This window comes from Camellia sinensis, chromosome 8 (genome assembly GCF_055761805.1).
Source record: "Camellia sinensis isolate YWXY chromosome 8, ASM5576180v1, whole genome shotgun sequence".
In the NCBI taxonomy this organism is placed as follows: Eukaryota; Viridiplantae; Streptophyta; class Magnoliopsida; order Ericales; family Theaceae; genus Camellia; species Camellia sinensis.
The window spans coordinates 198,749,686-198,766,309 of NC_138968.1; positions in this window are offsets into that span (position 1 = coordinate 198,749,686).

Sequence of the window (16,624 nt, forward strand, 5' to 3'; positions counted from 1 at the left end):
ATTGAAAGCAAATATAATCATACGATTAAGGAAAAAATTTAATAGGAGATATATTAGAAAATTATTCTTTAACAAAGGGACTCTCATATTTCAAAATAAAATCAAAAGTCTGTAAAAAAAACCAAAAAAAGCTAAAAACCATAGACTTATATATATATATATTAAGGAAAAAGGGAATTTCTAATGAGAAGGCATTTGTGAAACTCAAAAACCCTCATACTATTTTTCTAGAATTCTTATTTTTTAAATAATTAAAAGATCTTCGATTAGTTAGCTTTTATTGAATCATAAAATAGTAATTAATCCATTTAAAAAGAAAGTTAATTAATCTATTTAAAAATTTAAATAGCGTTTATGCCTTAATTTACACATTTTAAAAGGAAAGTTAATTAATTCATGTAAAATTTTAAATTTAAAAGGAAAGTTAATTAATCTATTTAAAAATTTAAATAGATTTTATGCTTTGATTTACACATTTCAAAAGGAAAATTAATTAATTCGTTTAAAAATTTAAATTTAAAAGGATATTTAATTAATCTATTTAAAAATTAAAAAAGAAAGTTAAACCAATCAGTTTTAAAATTTAAATTTTTGTACTACTAAAATATATAAATTAATTCACATCTTTCATAGATTTTTTTTTCTTAATGTTTGATGATTTTATATGTATCGATATTCCAATCTATATTATAGCAAAGTGACATTTCATTAAAAAAGACTATGAAACCTCCAAAGATTAGTGTCATAGATAGAGTCAAACAAAATGTGTAGGTCTTAGAATTTTAAAATAAAAAATTTATGTTAGAATTTATTCAAATATAATTCTTTTAATATTTATAAATATTTTTTATTGATTGATAAAAAGCACTGTAAACATTAAGATTACTTTTTTTATTTTTTATTTTTTTTAAAAATCATATTGAGTTATTAAAATAGGATGTATTATAGGCTTAAACTAAGATTTGTTGGAAAAAAATCAACTTAAACTAAATTTTTTAGACTCATTTTTAATATTTAATCCAATATTGGAATCTCCAAACTAGATCATATAGGTCACGAACCGAGAAAGATAATTTTAAATGATCAAGACAATTTTTAATGACTAGGTGAAGATCACATTAGCATAAATATTGAGTCAACTAGCTTTTACGTCATTTCTAATATTTAGTCCTCCATCACAAGTCAATCGTAATCCACTTTCACATAAGAGTTATGACACAAGATAATTTACAATTTTGAATAAACCAATTTTTAGACTTTAGAAAATAAGAAAAAATCAGTATATTAAAAATTATAATTTACTACTCTTATATGGTAAATTAAAATTATAAAATGAAATGTATTTATATTTTATTATAAATATAATTTTTGAAATTTATTATTTAATTTTTACTAATTAAATTATGGCATGCGTGTTTTTATTAAGAACTTAGAATACACAATTAATGACATTAGAATAAAAACTCTCTCTTATGTGTAACTCTGATAAAAATTAATAAAATTTAATTAATTATAAATCATTTTTACTACATATTTTAAATAAATTTTATATTATTATTTTAATTTAAAACTAATTTTTGATTATTTATTTATACCCGTACATAGCTTGGGTAGTATGCTATTATTCTAAGAGTAATGCTAGAGACCTCAAATATTTACCAATTGTCTCACATGAGTGTGGGACATGTGAGACAGTTGGCAAAAATATTGGTAAAATATTTGGGGTTCATAGCATTTTCCTTATTATAATTTCAAAGCGTTGTCATCTTATTAAAGTTGAAAGTTGTAAATTTTTTTTCTCATTTTTTTTTAATTTTGTTTAATTTTTGTTAATATGTGTCACAATATGATTGGTCTATAAATTAATTTTATATTCTTAAAATAAAATTTGAAATTTAGATTCTTTCTTAAATTATATTACCATAATTGCAATCTATATATTATTATAATTGCAAAACCTTGTCATCTTATTAAGGCTAAAAGTTGTAATTCTTTTTTCTCATTTTTTGATTTTGTTTAATTTTTCTTAATATGTGTCACAGTGTGATTGATCTATAAATTACTTTTATATTCTCAAAACAAAATTTTAAATTTAGATTTTTCCTTAAATTATGTTACCATAATTAGAATAAGATCAATTTCATTTATTAATTTATGCATCCTTTATTAAATTTAAAAAAAAATAATTTAAATTTAGATTCTTTTGTAAATTATGTTAGTACAATTAAAATATGATCAATATTCACATGTGTCATAATGATGTGTCGTAATATTATTGGTCTAAACATAATATATTATTAAATACATGTGTTCAAATTATTAATTGCTATTAAAAGTTTATATTTTTATTTTTTGTCACTTTTTGTTTTAAATTTTTTTATTTTTTTTTATATCTTTCTAAATTATAAGGACTTGAACAATAAAAATTTTTAATAAAAATATTTTTTTTAACAAAAGAAAAAAACATTAACAAAATGAATGATTTTTGTAACATATGCTAAACATGGTTGATTCTGTTAAATTATTTTTATCTCGATTGTCAAATAAATAAATTAAAATAAAAAAATAATTTTTTGGCTTAAATAGTTAAGAAGTAGTTTTTGTTAAAATCAAATAGAAATAAACATTATTTTTCTAATATAATAAAAAAAATAGGAGTTACACTGATAATTTATTGTTTTAACAATGCTACATACTCACATTTTGGCCACAATGATGTGGTAAGGGAGTTGGACTCCTTGTCATTAAGTGTATAGCAAATTGAGAGTTGACACATACGATACCATATTATTATCGGTACAGTATTTTTTGTAAGTCTCAAATATTTTTTCTTATTATTCATCTAGATTTTTTTAGCACTTGTGAAACATGGTGGATCCTGTTAAATATTTTGTTTTTTAAAAATCTCAATTGTCAATTAAGCAAACTAAAATAAAAAAATAAAAAACTTTTGGCTCAAATTGCTAAAAGGTGACTTTTGCTAAAACAAATAGAAATTAATGTTATTTTTCTATTAAAAATGACGGTTCGTGAAATATATTTTTTTATTAAAAAAAAAATAAGTGTTATATGTGATAATTAATTGGTCATTTAGAATTATTTTCAGATCAAATAGCAATATCATTTTAAATTTTCTTCTTACCTTTTTTTAGTTATTTATTATCCAAATACTTTTATTTTGTAAAGATTTAATTTAATTATATTTAAATATTTTACTATAATTTTTAAATTATAAATAATTTCCAAAAATCATATTTAAATTATTTTATGCCATTATAAAATGTAATTTTTTTAATATTAACTCATTCGATGATCCCTTTCTAAAAAGTGTATTTTTAAAACATAATAAAAAAGATTTCTATTAAAAAACTTAAATATATTGTTTTTACTTTTGTTCATTAATAATAAATTTTTAATTGATCTTATTTATTATTACAAAAATAAAATAGCAAATAATTTTATATATTTATATATATAATTTTGTTTCGATTGCTCAAATTATTTGGTATTTTTGCCCAAATCCACTTAAATTTATTTGAATTTTTAAATTTTACATAGGTCCTTACCGAATAAAAAATTATGTTATCTAATTTTTAAAAAATTTCAGACTTGACTTGAGTTGCTTGAATTGAATTCGTCAAAGTTTATAACTCTCACAAAGGGGTTGAAAATTACATAATTAAAATTGTGACGAATAAATTATGAAACTTAAATTGTAAGTTTCAATATTTTTTTATTTTCATAATTTATATAAAAAATCTAATTATTTATATTATTTTATATAAAAATGTTTTATTAATTTTTTCACAACCCATACATAGTACGAATTTTCATTAGTAGCATAGAATACCAATATGAGTTTTAGGATAAAGAAAATATGGCCAACAAAGCAAAGATTGGTCATGCATTGCCAAGAAAAAATAAAAGAAGGATGTGATTGGTTTGGTTTGGGAGATAAATTTTCAAATTTTTTTTTTGGAGAAAGAGTTTAGAAATTTTTTTAGTTTGTTTGGTTGTATATTTTGGAAATAGTTTTAGAGTGTGAGATGATTTAATATTTTGTTGTAGTTGAGTAAATGTGTGTGAGAGAAAAAGTTATTAAAAAGGAGAGAGGAGAGAGAAAAAGTGATTGATTGATATGTAGGAGATAAAAAGTGATTTTGAATTTTTTTTTTTTTCAAAATCACTAAACCAAACAAAATTTTAGAAAATTTTCTCCAAAATTTGTTTATCAAAAACAAATCAAACAAGGCCAGAGTATTTACAAGTGACAAACAAATTACCATGAACAAAATATGTTATCGTAATAATCTTAACATCAATATTTATTTATTTATTTATTTTTCACACATCTTCTTCTATCCAAGATATTCCCAACAATTGATGGAGGAATCACATTAAATTGAAATTGAACAAAAATAAAATTTCAGAGACTAAAGTGAAATTTTGTACAAACTAAATAGACAAATAATATAATTTACCCAAAATTATTTTCAAAATAAAAGAATTTTTTTTTTATTTCTAAAATATCTAAAAATTAAAAAAATGAATTTCAAACAAAATTTGTTTGATCGGGAAAATTAGCATATTTTAATTTAATTTTTTATGTAATCAGAGGCAAATTACAGTTTAATCAACTAAGAAAAACAAACACACTCTTATGACTGTAGCCAATCAGAATGAAAAGCCCAAAGGCTTCAAAGGGACTCGGGCCCAACCCAAAATAAACATTCAGCCCAACCCTAAAGAACTAGCGCATAAAGTACGACATTTGGGCCTTCCTTTCTTTCTTTCTTTCTACTAGTTTTTTATTAGGGAAGTGACCCAAAGGTCCAAGCCCAACATATCATACCCCATTTAGGCCCAAAACAAATTTAATACTCCATTAAGTCCTCAAATTACCAATAAGACGAAAATACCCACAATATATCATCCAATTTACACGCACGCAACCATCACCCACGATCATCTCAGTCTGATCAGTATACTGTCACATCTCCGCCGCTCGAAATCGAATTCTCAGTCCTCCATCTCTCCTCCGTTTGACTCCATTCCCTCTGAAACCCTACCCTAACCACAAAATGAAACCATTCATCTTCATCACCCACGATCATCTTAGTCTGATCAGTACACTGTTACATCTCCGCCGCTCGAAATCGCATTCTCACTCCTCCATCTCTCCTCCGTTCGACTCCATTCCCTCTGAAACCCTACCCTAACCACAAAACGAAACCGTTCATCTTCAACACAACACCAAGCCGTTCATATTCTCAAATCGACGACTCTCAACAACACGAAGAACCATCACCACTTTGAAGAAATTTCATAGTTCCTGACTTCCGATTCACAGAAATGGGGAAAAAAAGTGATATCTCTCTTCACCTATTCATTATTTTTCATTCAAATTTGTACATTATTCTTTCATATTTCGTATATATACATTTTACGTACTTCAAAATGTATAAACCCTCTTTCATATATCATCCCCTGTTTTACAACATTCTAGTCCCCTGCTTTTAAACATTCTAATCCACTATTTTTACACATAAATTCCTGTTTTTACACATTCAACACCTTATTCTTATTCTTGTTGTTCAATATTGCCTTTTCTTATTGTTGTTATTTTTTAATACTTAATTTTCTCGTTGTTATTGTTGCTGTTTACAAAATACAATGGGTTGTTCCTATTGTTGATACTGTTTATAAAAACTGCAACATCATACAGTTTCATTTCATCACTCTACAAATAACATATCTAAATTTATTCAAACTGCAAATGAAACTACAAAATTACACAATTTAATCACTACTCAAAACAAATAGGTAACTTATTATAACTGTCAAATTATACAATTTCGTAACTGTTACCAACAAATACTTATAACTTCATATTAAACTGCATATAAAACTTCAAAATTATACAGTTTTGTCACTATATTACCCATACCCTGTTGTCGCTTTCATTTTTTCAGAAATAGCTGTTGGAAGATATTGGAAGAAACAAACCCATATGCCCAAAAATCTAATCAGAGATTTAAGTATCTCCCCTTTTGAAAGTCCGTCTCCTGTATCTACTGAAATGCCACCAACATCTCCCCCTCCACAAAAAACCCAACCACCACAACCAAAAACAACCAAACACCACAGACCTCACCAAAAAACCCACAAAACAACCACATTACCTACAAGAAAAAGCCCAAGAACTACACCACAGACCCCACCCACACAACAAACACCAACCACACCTCCAACCATAACAAAAACAAACAAAAGAAAGCCAACAAAAAAACAAGAAACTCCTCCAACCAAAAAAAGAAAGCTCCAAGAAAGCCAATCAACTTCCATAACAAAAACCAAGGCATCAAAAGGGAAAAAAGCAGCAGTCCCTGCAAAGAGAGTCCAACAATTTAATTACCGTTCCAACATCAGAACAGTAATCAAACTGTTGAAGGGGGTCAAATTCACAAAAGTCCAACAGACAGAGCTGCAAAAAACCCCTTTTTGGCCCATTATAAATGCTCTCTCCTCAACACAACTAAAGGCCTCTTGGTGCAAATGCTACAATTCCATTGTAGCAGAAATGACATCACTCTACAACAAAAGAAAAAAAGCATTTATACTTGGCAAAAAGGAAATGAAACTCAGAAACAGTGATGTCAAGCTCATTTTTGGTATCGACTGTGGAGAAGAAGCATCACCACCAAATCCTATGCAAGACCAAAGGATTTTGAGCTTCCATTTTACAAACGAAGATGCAAATCAATAAAGAGATTGGATGGCAAGTCTTTGACCAAAATGTTTCAACAAACAAAAAAAGGAAAATCAACCAATGATTGTCAAGATCTTGCAAGGGTCATCACCCTTTACTTGTGCTTGAAACTTCTCATGCCTACAACAGGCCATACACTCAGTTGGAGTTTCCTCAACTATGTTGATAATCTCAACAACATCAAGAACTACAATTGGGTTAAGGCAATAAAAGACACACTGATGAATTCAATGGCAAATGCAAACAACAACCCAAGGCATGTCACTGGATGCGTCATGTTACTCTTGGTAAACACATTACTCAACTAGTTCACACAAAAATATCAGACATCTACCTATTTTTAACTATCTAACATATTTCAATTTTTTTTTACAGTACTGGTACTGTGAGCACAATAAACTCCTCCGACCATCCAACAAAGAAGGCTTCCCAAGGTTTATGAAATGGAACCTTGGCAAAATGTACTCCAAGTGAAAACACATCAGTCTTGCTCACTTTGAAAAGGTATTCAAACTCTTTTATACTATCATAGTACAAATCTATTCAACACTCCTTTCACAGTCACTATAGTAAAAATCATGTTATGAAACTGTCAAATTTTTCAGTTTCAAACAACATATGTTCAACACTTGACTCACATTCACAGTACAAATCATATTATGAAACAGTAAAAGTTTGTAGTTTCAAAGCACACACTTATTTAACATCACTCATATTATGAAACTGTAACATCACTCATATTATGAAACTGCAAAAGTTTACAGTTTAAACGCACAAATCTATTTCACATCACTCATATTATGAAACTGTAACATTTTTCAGTTTCAAGCAACATATTTCGACACTTAACCCACATTACTCACAGTACAACTCATCTTATGAAACTAACCAATTTTACAGTATTACTGATATATGCCACATTGTTCCAATGCAGGTTAACCAAAGTGCTTTAACCCCAACTGAACAAGAAACAAAGTTATTGCATATCAATTAAAACACATCAACAGACTCTTCAACAAAGAAACATGACCACAAAAAGGACAATAAGCGAAAAAAAGAAAACAAAAGCAACCAAAAAAAAAAGACTTCTAGACAGTGATGGAGATGACTTTCTCGAATAAGAACATCAATCAGAATCAGAACCAGAATCAGAACAAGAAGAACAACCAAAAAAAAAAGAAAAGAAAGCAAAAGCCACAAGAAGAACCAGAAAGTGATGAACAAGAAGAAGAGAGTGATGAAGAAAAAAAACAAGTGACTGATGAACAAGAAGTTGATGAAGAAGAAACTGAAGAAGAAGAAGAAGAAGAAAAAGAACCTGATGAACAACAAGACAATAATGAAGCAGAAGAAAGACAAGAAGCAAAATGTGATCAATCAGAAGACACTGATGAAGAAGAAGACCAACAACAAGAACAAGAAGAACAACAAACAAACCAACAACAACAAGTCAATGAACAAGAACTGACAAACCAACAAGAAGAACTCCAAGAGAAATCTGACATATTTCATGCACAAGGTAAACTATTGTCTAATACTAAAGCAAACTGCAAAATTTAATTAAACTAACCAAAACACAATCCAACATTTTTATAGGTCAAACACCAACCAAAAAGGACGACAAGGACAAGCTCATATCAGCCATGAGAGCACAAATGCAATATATGGAACAAAAATTCATGACTGAATTGCGTAAAAAAAAAGATCAATTAAAGGAAATGTCCACCAAAAAAACTGGCAGTCCCCAACAAAGATCAATGGTCAAGAGAATCAAACAAAAGTCAAAAAAACAAGAACATGACCCAGATTTTGAATACCAACCAATGACAAAAGCCAAAGAAGATACAAGGAACAAGACACAAACTGTTGTTGATGTACCCAAACCAACAGAGGGTACCGATGACGAAAAAGAGAAGAAGAATGAAAAGAAAAAAGAAGAAGTCGAAACAGAGACAGAACCTGCTACTGAACCCGAGCAAAAATAGGGTGCTCATAAAGCAAAACAACAGCAGAAAGAAAAGATGCAAGAAGATATTGGCCAAGAGAAAGTAGTTGTTGTTGAAACCAACCCAAAAGAGCATGCCAATCAAGAGAAGACACAACTTCAAGTATTGGAAAGTGATGATGATTTTAAGGAAGAATCAATCCAAAACAAGCCACTCGCTATTTCTTGCCGCAAAACAAACAAGGTTTGGCATAGCCTATCCAAAAAAGACCAAGACCAAATTCAACTCATCAACAACACACAATCAAGTGCTTGTGTCTGGTCTGGTAGCGAAGATGAGAATTGCATATACTTTTCAGATTTATGCAGATTGACCAACAGGGAACCCTTATATGGGAATGTACGTCTCCAACTGCATAATTTTACACTTTCTGTTCATATTCAATAACTTATTCCACAAACCTAACACATTCTCATATATAATATGTTTCAGGTCATTGATGCCTTCTCAGAAAAGCAATTGGCACTCCAACCAACCATTGAAGAATTTGAGAAAAATGATCTAGCCTTTGCAAGAAATCCATACGCAGGAAGATCTTACGTTTTCTCAACACTCATCAATGTAAGCAAAACTTAACATACCTTTCAACTGCAAAATTTTCTACTTTCTTAACAAGTCTTACTACATAGTTTTATAACATATTTCAAACATATATATAACTTACAGACTCCACTACAAAACCAAGATCAAGCACTGAGAGAAAAAATGATGGACAACCATTTTCCAGAAGCAATGAAAAACAGATATATCCATTTCCTAATCAACCACGACAACCATTGGACAATTGTGGTCTTTGACAATGCTGATGGGATATGGAGACACTATGTGTAACGCCCTCAAAATAATACATAATACCCATCATTCAGACATGCAGTAATATAAGAAAATCAACGCATTTCCATTCATCAGAGTAGTTCTTACAACAGTATTACATGTTAACAACAAAAGCAAATGCTAGGGCTGGGCAACAAACCCACCCGCCCGCACAAACCGCCCGACCCTATCCTACCCGCAGTGCTTTGGGCGGTTTCGATGTAGGTAGGCGGGCGGGTGCGGGTCAAGAAATTGGCAAAAGATCGGGTTCGGGTCGAACCCGACCCGCCCGCAACCCGCATTTTTTTTTTTTTTTTTTAAGAAAAAATAACTAGTTATTATTATTATTTTTTACATTTTGGATGGATGGAGATAACTAGTTATTATTTTTATTTTTACATTTTGGATGAAAGTAAAATTTATTATATGGGCACTTATATACATTATCATGATCTAATGATATTTAAATTAGTATTACTAGTTTGACTTTTATTTATATAAATAAAAAAAAATCATTATATTCCATTAGTCTAGTAGACACAGTTAAATATGATATTTTGAATTGTCATTCTATTATCACATTATTGCATATTAAAAACTAAACAGTGAAGATTAATCCACTATTAAAATTAGTGTTACTAGTTTGACTTTTAAGGGTTTGTTTTTGCATATTTAAATTAGTGTTACTAGTTTGACTTTTAAGGGTTTGTTTTTGCAAGCTAAGGAGGAAGATTAATTACTATCCTCAAGCATGGTTCCATATCATCTTATCTAACATGTGGACTATTTATTATGATCATGAATTGTATATCTTGTAATTTAATTTATAACTCTTCTATAAAAAAAAAAAAAAGTGTTTAGAAAGTAACAAAAAATGTCAAATTTGCTTAAGTTTAAAAAAAAAAAAAAAAAAAAAAAAAAAAACTAAACCGCAAACCGAACCGCACCCGCCCGCACAAACCGCGAACCGCATCGCGGGCGGTTGCGGGTCCATTTTTCCCCAACCGCATAAGTGCGGGTCGGGTCGGGTTTGACCCGCACCCGGCCAAAACCGACCCGCGAGCAGCCCTAGCAAATGCCCTAAGGGCTTACAGCTTTCCAAGTCAACACTTGGTTGCACAAAAGAAGAGTACTAACTCTATACAAAATAAGCCATTGGTTTGATATACATGTAATACAAACAAAATAATCAAAAAGAGCCTTCAACTCCCACAACCATCCAAGTTATGTCCTTGGAGGCAGCATGCTGCCTGTACCTGAAAATAATGTCCCATATAGGGTGAGCCAACGCCCAGTAGAGATATGCTAAACACAATATGAGCAGTAAGTAAAACATAGCAATTGATAAATGTTAAACTCCCATAAATCAATTCATAAAACTATTTCCATTACATGACCACTATCTCTATGTTTCATTTCATTTTCCATTTCTTATCAAGTTCATAATTCACAACAACGGCTCAGAACCTGGCCAACAGTTTACATGAGATAGTGACTCATATTAAATATTTCTCATTTCACAATAGATAAGCATACTAGTTATATCAACACTTCGACAGATAAGCATATAAGCTATATCAACATCTCAACAGATAAGCATACAAGTTGTATCCACACTTCAACAGATAAGCATATGAGCTATATCAACACTTCCATAGATAAGCATATGAGCTATATCAACACATTAACTGACAAGCATATGAGCTGTATCAGTGGAGTCCATCCCCTATCTCCTCCCAAACAACATCCGGTTTAGAGGTCCATCCCCTATCTTCCCCCAAACCGTGGAGTACATCCCCTATCTCCTCCCATACATACAACGAATATACTCATAGGTCATATACACAATCAATCAATACATAACGTTAATGTATTCTATCAACCGTCATACTTTATGACATATCCAATTGATTAGTTTTAGTTTGCCTAATCATCATGCATTGTCTACAACAATCACAACTACCCTCCACCGGTAGCCCAAAGCAATTATTTCTAAACAGATAATAAAAGCTCCAATAGATAAAATATCAATGTTTCCAAAAGTGAGCGATTAATAAATCCAACTTCACTAATCCATCCCATAATGAGCCAATTCCATTATATTCAACTCAATTCCATAAATCCATAACTTTCCCAAATTACATACAAATTAGGGCTTTCTTCCCCATTTCTCAATATTAACCCAATGGTTCAAATATCAACAACTAACACCAATAACACCATTTTGAAACCCAAAATACATATTTAAGAATCAAAATGACAAAACCCCTATTTATACTTTTTGAAACCCTAAGTCCCAAAATCATTCCATCTAACAAAATGCCCAATAATCTAGGTTAAAACCCATAAGAGTGAGTAGGAATCCCTACCTCAAGAGATGAAACCCAACGAAGGAAATGACGAGAATGAAGATGCTCCAAATCTCGAAATTCTTGAATCAAAAGATAGCCCTCGACGATCAACACAACTTTTACAAAGGGCGAAGGAAAGGGAAGCACTCAAACTAGATCAAACCCTAGAGAGAAGGGAGTTTCTAGAGAGAGAGGCTCTCAAAATCGTTTTTGGGAAAGTAAGAGAGAAGAGGAAGTGTAGAAAATGATTCAAAAATGCCCAGCTGCCTTCTGTTATACGACATTTCCGCTCGAGCGGAGAACACAACACTCGAGCGTCAAGAACAAAAAACTAGGTCCGCTCGAGCTCAAGAAGGCCAGCTCGAGCGCCAAGACACAAGAATAAAGTACATCTGCTCGAGCGCGAAAACCAGTCCACTCAAGCGTAGATTTCCCCCTCCCAGAACTTACACCAAAAAAGTACTACCTGCTCGAGCACCACCAAGCCCGCTCGAGCGCAGGAAATCCGCTCGAGCGTAGAAATCACACTTGCAGGAGTTTTGTAGACAACGAAAGTACTAGGAGTGTGCAATCTCCGCTTGAGCGCCAGACGACCCGCTCGAGCGGAAAGACCAAAAACCTGGCAACAAGGATTTAGACCAAGGCTCGACCTACCTGCTCGAAACATGCACAACATATCCTAAAACTCAATCAAATGGAATTAAAGGACGACAACAAGGTAAACACAACTACCAACTCCACGGAACCGAGTCCGGAATGCAACTGAACAGTAAAGGGAATACCGGAACCGCTATAACCTTCCCCCCTTAAAGAATTTCGTCCCCGAAATTAAATACAAGTTTTCAAAAACAAGTTTTCTCCGTTCCCCCACAATATTACAACATAATATTAAACAATCCGACCCATTACCGGTCAATCCCATCTCTTTTCAAGAGGCATTTCACATTATACACAACAACCTGTTTTATCAATATGTAATCCTTTGAAATTTACCCATTTCAACTCATTTTCCACAATTTCTTAACACATGCAACACTAATATCATGCTTGCATTTTCACAATACACTCAACATGTATAACGTTAACACCGCTTCCATTTACCAAAACATTTACAATGTTTTACAACTTAAGACATATATAATGTTCTTAAAGTTCAATATTATTACAAAATTTCATTACATGATTACACATCAACAAACATGTCCGGATACTTTTCACGGACTTCCAACTCACGTTCCCAAGTGGCTTCCTCCACTCCGTGATGCTTCCACAAAACTTTTACCAAGGGAATGGTCTTGCCTCGCAAGACTTGATCCCGCCTATCCAAGACCCGAACCAGTCTCTCTTCATACGAGGCATCCTCATCTACCTCTAAGTCGGTCCAATCTAACACATGGGACGGATCCGGCTCATACTTCCGAAGCATACTCACATGAAACACGTCATGCACCCCGGACAATTGCGGTGGCAAAGCCAAACAATAAGCAACTTCCTCAATCCTCTCAAAGATCTCAAAGGGACCGATAAACCGAGGGGATAACTTCCCACTCTTCCCAAAACTCATCAAACCTCACCTAGGTGATATTTTCAAGAAAACATGATCACCTACTTCAAATGCCAAAGGCCTCCTCCTACAGTCAGTATAACTCTTTTGGCGACACTGGGCTGTAACAAGCCCCCTACGGATAAGCTCAACTTTTTCCGTCGTCTCCCTAACCAACTCCGGACCCAACAAAGGTGCATCACCTACCTCGGCCCAACAAACTGGAGACCTACACGGTCGGCCATACAAGGCCTCAAACGGTGCCATACCGATGCTAGACTGGAAACTGTTGTAGGCAAACTCCACCAAGAGCAAGTGCCTCTTCCACGTCCCACTAAAGTCAAGGACACAAACTCGAAGCATATCCTCAAGGGTCTAAATAGTACGCTCGGACTGCCCGTCAGTCTGAGGATGGTAAGCCATACTAAAGATCAATTTAGTACCCAAGGCACTCTGCAAACTCTGCCATAACCTAGCAGTAAAACGAGGATCTTTATCTGAGACGATCGTCACTGGAACCCCATGCAATCTCACTGTCACGCCCCACTTTTTATTACTCGAAGTATTACCAATTTCATTTACTTAATTCCATTTCAGAGATAACATGCAGAAATAAACTCGTATATTCAATTCGTAGAAGTGAATAACATTGCTCTCATTCGTATGCAAGTAAAATACAACATGAGGGTAATAAATAAATTGCCCTTGGGCTTACATTAATAACGAATCAAGAAGAAGGGTGCAACCCTTTTACACATATGGCATTCCGCCAATACAAGAGAGGCCCCGTGGCCAACAAATAAGAAGGTCCAAATCTTGCAGCACATACAGCTCAACACCTGAAAAAGATTCAACAACGTGGGATGAACATATAGTCCAGTAGGGATCTCAACATGGCCCTCAACAATAATAACATACAGATAGCTATGATCATGAATACCCAATCTCATACTAGAATAGTAATGTGACAGTTTATACAAAATATACATAAGTATGAACTTTTCTTGAAAACAACCATTTCAATCAACGCCATAGGCGATTCAATTTTCTTTTCTTTTCATTAATCTCCGTTCCCAATCTTTCATAACATTAACAATACCTTAGGAAGTAAATTCACTAAGCCCACTACTCTCTTCCATTTTCCAAACATACACAGATATGCCTTTTCAAAACATATATCTCTTTAAAATATCCGTTCTCCTTTATACTTTCCAAAAGACAAAAATGACATTTTGGCTTCTTCCCGATACAATCAAATCTATACATGCACCGTTATAAAAATGGAGATAACAACTCACCAACATGCATAAGATAAACCAATGAGGCAACTCGGCCCTCCAAAACTGTAATCAACACAATCCATGATATTCCCAGACACACTGAAACATCAATAACAAAACTTTGCTCTACTAGCTATGTGCGTAGTAAGCCAAAGATACACCTCTCACAACAACATGCCAGTTTACCAGGCGCTAGCTGGAAGGGTATGGTGCCTTCGATTCTCAGCGCAGTCAGTTCTCCAGGCGCTAGCTGGAAGGTCACGGTACCTCTGATTTTTAGCGCAAGGTATAACACCACCAACCCAACACAACAGGGCATAATCAACATGTATAACACATATACACAAACCATCAAGATACAAGCAATGTGTTAAAGTATATGAACACATAACTACCTCCTCCCGAGCAAGCATACATATATAATGTATCTCAACACTTCATCACATACGATGTTCCATCAACAATGGTATAATGCATACATGACAATTCAACACAACCGTGTCATCCTCCACCGATGACCAAGGACAAAACCTCTAGATGCAAATATTTAGTACATCTATTAAAGACTCAATTACTATGAGACCACAAACCCAACAACAACATTAACATGGTAGTTAAAGCTACAATCCTTCACATGTGTGTGTTCAACACTCAAGAAACAACAATCCAATTTTCATTCGTATTTCAAAAATACTTTTCCCATTTTACAAAACAAGTTCCGTTTCCTTTTGTTTTCACAAAACCAACTCCGTTCTTTTTGTTGTCGCAAAACCAAATCCGTGGATAATAAAGCCATAACTCATATTAGTCCATTATCTTCATTTCAAACCCATTCCACAACCATGGCTAATCCCTTAAGCATTAACACCTTCACCCAACTCACAATAATAATAGAGATTTCCAACATAGGTTAACTACCATCCATTTTAATTTATCAATCAAAATATAATTTAGGGCTTTTTCTTCTATCAACTACAACATGCTAATTTACACTCCAATTAGCCCAAAACAACCATCAATGGTAAAATAACTATCTTCACACAACCAACCCTAGGTTCCTTCTCATGATTTCAAACAAATCCAACATGGATATGATTTTTATGCAATACAAAACTACCACATGTCTATCTATAGATGAAGTATTGAAAAAGAACAAGGAAATCCCTACCTCAAATGTAGAACCCAAGGAGAAGAACAGCTAAACTCGGAAGTGCTCCAAACACCAAATTTCTAGGATCAAAATGTGGCCCTCAATGATCAACACACTTCTTACAAAGGCTCAAGGTGAGGAAAACACTCCTACTAGATCAAACCCTAGAGAGAAGTTAGGTTTTAGAGTGAAGAGCTCTCAAAATCGGTTTTGGGAAAGTAAGAGAGAGAAAGGAAATGTAAAAAGTGATTTAAAATAGCCTAGCTGCCAACTGATATACGACTCTCCCGCTCGAGCGGAGAACACAACGCTCGAGCGTCAAGGACAAAAAACTAGGTACGCTCGAGCGCAAGAAGGCCCGCTCGAGCGCCAAGACACAAGAATAAAGTACATCTGCTCGAGCGCGAAAACCAGTCCGCTCGAGAGTAAATTTCCCCCTCCCAGAACTTACACCAAAAAGTACTACCCGCTCGAGCGCCAGAGTACCCACTCGAGCGTAAAGAAATCTGCTCGAGCGTAGAAAACACATCTGCAGAAGTTTTGCAGAGGCACGAAATACTGGAAGTGTGTAAACCCCGCTCGAGCGCAAGAAGACCCGCTCGAGCGAACCATTCAAAAACTGGGCAACAACAATGGGAGCTAAAGCTCTACCAACCTGTAACAACCAAGCCCAACACATTCTAAAACTCAAACAAAAGAGTTTAAAGGTTGA